This window comes from Triticum aestivum, chromosome 4B (genome assembly GCF_018294505.1).
Source record: "Triticum aestivum cultivar Chinese Spring chromosome 4B, IWGSC CS RefSeq v2.1, whole genome shotgun sequence".
NCBI classification, from domain to species: domain Eukaryota; kingdom Viridiplantae; phylum Streptophyta; class Magnoliopsida; order Poales; family Poaceae; genus Triticum; species Triticum aestivum.
In genome coordinates, this window is record NC_057804.1 from 97,913,377 (window position 1) to 97,919,376 (window position 6,000).

A 6,000-nucleotide genomic window follows, 5' to 3' on the forward strand; every position below is an offset into this window, starting at 1 on the left:
TCATTTGCTATCAGAGTAGCCACAGGGCATATCTCTTTGACACAGGCGAGAAAGTCTGCGTCTTCAAACAGAGTGCCATCTTCCTTCAGGCTTGGGTAGTCGGTGGCAATGTCAGCCGGGTCTAATTCTGGCAACCAAGCCTTGGCATGGCTTAAAGCGTTTACTGCTCCGGCTCTTGCAGCTGACCGCCTTAGTTCATTGAACCGTTGAAGGAGAACAGAAAGCTTCTTCAAGACCTCTACCATGTGGGTTGGCACTTCATTCGACAGGGCCACCGTGGCTAATGCACGTTGAGACCCGATGTACAATTGTTCCACCAAAGTGTACACTGCCTTCAGTTTGATCAACATGTCTTAGTTCAAGTTTGAGCTTCTGGGGCGTGCATAAACGTGATCAGGTGAGTTAATTCCAGTCTTATGGTCAATTGAAAGGCTTAGATATTTAAACACTTGCAGGGCGACTTACCAAAGATGGCTAAGACCATTTCAGAGACTTGGCGCTTTAAACTGGCTAATTCACCGATGACTTCTTCCAGAGCCGCCTCTGCTTTTTCAGCTCGATTAATTAATGTGGTCTTTTCATTAGCCCAGGCTTTCTTTTCAGCTTCAAATTCTTTCTTCAGTTTTTCTTGTTCAGAAACACTGAATTTGAACTTGGTGTCGGCCTTTTCAATTTCTGTCTCTTGGGTCTCAAGGCGGCTCTTCAGATCAGTCACCTCGGATTCGAGTTGGCTCGTGGTGGCCTATACAAGTACAGAGTCAAAATCAAGCCAATTGTTTATGCAATATTAAAGTCCCAAGCATTTTGCCAACAACAAAACTTGGCACTTGGGGGCTAATGTTACCAAAGAGTTTTATTTTCAATGGTGGTTCATTAGATGGAGATTTATAAGAGTAAGTCCCAAGCATTTTGCAAGCAATAATACTTGGCACTTGGGGGCTAATGCATATTGCTGTTCAAGGACCCATAAGAATTTTTTATATAAGGACCGGCTCAACCATATTGGTTAAGCCGCCCCTTGGGGACTACATGGTAAGCCGGAACTTTTATATGTTTCTTTCATTTATGTTGCTAAGTTTGTTTCAAAGTCTACATCATAAGCATCATAAGCAGTGGACTTGGGGGCTAGCATAGTAAAGATTAATGAACAAAATAGAACGGGTTATACCTCGAATTTTTGGTGCATTTGCTTCACCATATCAATCTCGAGGTTCCGGCTGCTGTGTACTTGGCTCATATAGCCAGAAAAGATGTCTCCAATACTCACATGAGCATAGTTAGCAACATCCATCTTGACCCGGCGGTGGTCTGGAAGTTCTTCCTTGGCGGGACACTTGGCTAGTACAGTTGGCCTTCCCGGCTCAACATAGCCGGTTCTGGTGATCTCTACATCAGCATTTGAAGGGTCATCAGTCCGGACCGGGCTAGGAGCCTTTGGATTCTCTTACTCGTCAGCAGCTTGATCAGTGGGCAGGTCAGTAGCAGGAGTTGGTAAGTCTTGAGATGGCTCAAATGGCGGCTCATGAGTGGTTGAGTTCGAGACGGCTGTTTCAACAAATGGCTCAGTCGCAACTGTATCTTCTGCTGGTTTATTTTTCCTAACCCGTTTGCTGGGTTTGGCTTGACCACTGCGTCAAAATAAAGGTTAATACAGATGCAAGGGATTAAAATAAATGAAAGATGAGCGGGTCATCATACCCTGGTGCAGTCTTGAAAGCCGGCAGGTTGGACTGTAGTGACTCGCCGGAGGAAGGGGAAGTATCCTAATAATCCAAGTCAGAAGAATTGAGTGGTTGACGAAAGAGACCCGCCAAGGGGTAAAATCTATTTAAAACAGAAGTGACCTCCTTCCGGCACTTCCTTGGAGTGTTTGGTAAGCCGGAGGAGAGTTCCGCGTCCTTGCTGGTCCGGGTCTGCCTCTGGCTCTCATAAATTTGCCGCTTCAAAAGAAATTGAGGATCATGATGAGCTAAAGGATGAGAAAACCTTACTTTCCGGGTCACTCTGTGGATTTCCCGTCTTGGCAAAGGCTCGGAGTCGGAGGAAAGGATAGTTACCTCATCAGCCTTGTTACGGCTTGCTCCTGTGTCCTCCTGCTGATAATCAATGTCAATAAGATGGTTAAAATAATGAGCCAAGGGAATCAAGGGCTACCTCTGACTCAGAAGAGTCCGCTAGCCGAAGCAGGTCAGAAGCGGTGGCTTTCTTGTCCTTCCTTTTGATAGCTTCTTTCCTCGCGGCTTTCTTTTCTTTTCCAGCTTTCTTGGCGGCTTCATGATCATATTTGACTTTCCAAAATTTATCACCCGCCTGCAAAGATTAGCATATGCATGAGTATGGATGAAACATTAAGAAATTGAAGTAGTCATTTCACATGGGCGGTTTACCTTTGGAGCCGGGTTAGCTTTGCAGAAGGGAGCTAGGCCCACCTTGCCGCAATCCGCCAGACTCTCATTCAAAAGAGACTTGGTCATGTCATCAATGACATCGTCAGGCAAGTCGTCAGGGTAGTGACATAGAGGATCGTTCTTGGCACTAGTGTATTCGCACATCAAGCCGGTGCGGCGGCTCAACGGAATAACCCGCCAGGCGAGCCAAACCCGGACCAGGTCAATGCCCGTCGGCCCGTTCCCCAGCAGAGCCTTGATCTTGGCCAAAGTAGGAGCAAGTGATTTACGTTCCGTGGCTGTAATCTTGTCAGGTAGAGGATGGTTGGTCCCAAGATGAAGGGCATGAAAGCCGGGCAGAGGTGAGGGAGTCCTGGATTGGGAGGTGTTCGGCTGGCCGGACTATGACCTTCGGCCGGACTCCCGGACTATGAAGATACAAGATTGAAGACTCCGTCCCATGTCCGGATGGGACACTCCTTGGCGATACGATATGAAGATCTCCTCCCATTGTAACCGACTCTGTGTAACCCTAGCCCTCTCCGGTGTCTATATAAACCGGAGAGTTTTGATCCGTAGGACGAACAACAATCATACCATAGGCTAGATTCTAGGGTTTAGCCACTCCGATCTCGTGGTAGATCTACTCTTGTACTACCCATATCATCAATATTAACTAAGCAGGAGTAGGGTTTTACCTCCATCGAGAGGGCTCGAACCTGGGTAAAAACATCGTGTCCCTTGTCTCCTGTTACCATCCGCCTAGACGCACAGTTTGGGACCCCCTACCCGAGATCCGCCGGTTTTGACACCGACATTGGTGCTTTCATTGAGAGTTCCTCTGTGTTGTCGCCTTTAGGCCCGATGGCTTCTTCGCTCGTCAATCGTGACGCGGTCCGGGATGAGACTTTTCTCCCCGGACAGATCTTCGTGTTCAGCGGCTTCGCACTGCGGGCCGACTCGTTCGGCCACCTGGAGCAGATCGAAAGCTACGCCCATGGCCATCAGGCCAGGTTTAGAAGCTTGAACTACACGGCCGACATCCGCGGGGACTTGATCTTCGACGGATTCGAGCCAAGACCGGGCACTCTGCACTGTCGCGATGGGCACGATTTAGCTCTGTCATCGGACAACGCCCAGAGCGTCACTCGGGTGTCCGCTCTGACCATTAGCTCGGAGCTCACTACGTCAGTCAAGGACGGACGGTTGGACGCCGCCCCGAAAACTGCAACCTATATGGCGATAGAGCCGGATACCAACCTAGACCCTCGCGAGGCCCGTGACTCCAAGGTGCTAGACTCCGATCCGGACTCCGTAAATCCCGCACCTCTTCCGATCAAGCCCGATTGGGCTCCGGTCATGGAGTTCACCGCCGCGGACGTCTTTCAACACTCGCCTTTCGGCAATATCCTGAATTCATTAAAGTCTCTCTCTGTCAGGAGAGACCTGGCCGAACTATGGCCAACATGGTTGGGATGCGGACGATGAAGAAATTCGAAGCCCACCCACCACCCACTTCATAGCCGCTGTCGACGATTTAACCGACATGCTCAACTTTGACTCCGAAGACATTGACGTCATGGACGCCGATGAAGGAGATGATCAAGGACCAGCACCTACAGGGAACTGGAAAGCCAGCTCGTCATATGACATATACATGGTGGACACCCCTAAAGCGGGGGATGGCGAAGAAAAGATGGAGGATGACCCATCCAAGAAGCAGCCCAAGCACCGACATCAGCGGCGCCGCTCTAAGTCCCGCCAAAGCAAAAACGGCGATTCCGGCACCGGAGATAACAATACGCCGGACAGCGCCGAAGACAACCCCCTCCAGCAGGATTCAGTGCAGGAGAACGAAGGAGCCAACCCTCATGAGAGAGCGGCCGACAAAGAGGATGAGGACGACAATTACATGCCTCCCTCCGAAGATGAGGCAAGCCTCGACAACGACGAATTCGTCGTGCTAGAGGATCCCGTCGAACAAAAGTGTTTCAAACGCAGACTTGTAGCCATGGCAAGCAGCCTCAAGAAAAAATAGTAGCAGCTTAGAGCTGACCAAGACTTGCTAGCCGACAGATGGACCGAAGTCTTGGCGGCCGAAGAGTATAAACTAGAACACCCAACCAAGAGTTACCCAAAGCGCAGGCTGCTTCCCCAACTTGAGGAGGAAGCAACTAAACCTACATCACCAGCGTACGATGCGCCCGATCGGCCACCCCGTGGCCGCGATAGAGAGGCCTTCAGTCCCTCGACCCAAGCCGCACCCCGACACCGCTCAACACATACCAGAGTACGGGGGGACGCAACAGACCTGCGAGACATCTTGGAGAATAAGGCAAGGCAAACAAGATCGATCTACGGATCGCATGGGCGCCCCGCTTCACGTGACGCTAACCGTCACGCCGGACCTAAAAAGTATGGCCCAGCCGAATACAGCAGACCAAGCTCGTCCGAGCTGCGTCGCGATATAGCCCAGTACAGGGGCGCCGCACACCCACTATGCTTCACAGACGAAGTAATGGATCATCAAATCCCCGAGGGCTTCAAACCCGTAAACATCGAATCATACGATGGCACAACAGATCCTGCGGTATGGATCGAGGATTATCTCCTTCATATCCACATGGCCCGTGGTGATGATCTACACGCCATAAAATACCTCCCACTCAAGCTTAAAGGACCAGCTCGACACTGGCTTAACAGCCTGCCAGCAGAGTCAATTAGTTGTTGGGAGGACCTGGAATCCGCATTCCTTGACAACTTCTAGGGCACGTATGTGCGACCACCAAACGCCGATGACCTCGGCCACATAATCCAACAGCCGGAGGAATCGGCCAGACAATTCTGGACACGGTTCCTAACCAAGAAAAACCAAATAGTCGATTGTCGGGACGCCGAAGCCCTTGCAGCCTTCAGGCACAACATCCGAGATGAATGGCTTGCCCGGCACCTAGGACAAGAAAAGCTGAAATCTATGGCAGCCCTCACGACACTTATGACCAGCTTTTGTGCGGGAGAAGACAGCTGGCTGGCTCGCAGCAATAACCTAACCAAGAGCCCCGGCAATTTGGATACCAAGGATAACAACAACAGGTCACGTCGTAACAAGCATAAGTGCCGCATTAACGGTGACAATACTGAAGATACGGCAGTCAATGCCGGATTCAGAGGCTCCAAACCGGGTCAGCGGAAGAAGCCATTCAAAAGAAACCCTCAGGGCCCATCCAACTTAGACTGGATACTCGATCGCTCGTGCCAAATACACGGCACCCCCGAACAGCCAGCCAATCACACCAACAGGGATTGTTGGTGTTCAAGCAGGCAGGCGAGTTATGCGCCGAGACCAGAGACAAGGGGCTACATAGCGATGACGAGGAGGGGCCCCGTCTGCCGAACAACAAAGGTCAGAAGGGATTTCCCCCGCAAGTTCGGACAGTGAACATGATATACGCAACCCACATCCCCAAAAGGGAGCGGAAGCGTGCTCTCAAGGACGTCTATGCGTTGGAGCCAGTCGCCCCAAAGTTCAACCCATGGTCCTCCTGCCCGATCACCTTCGATCGAAGGGACCATCCCACCAACATCCGTCACGGCGGATTCGCCGCACTGGTCT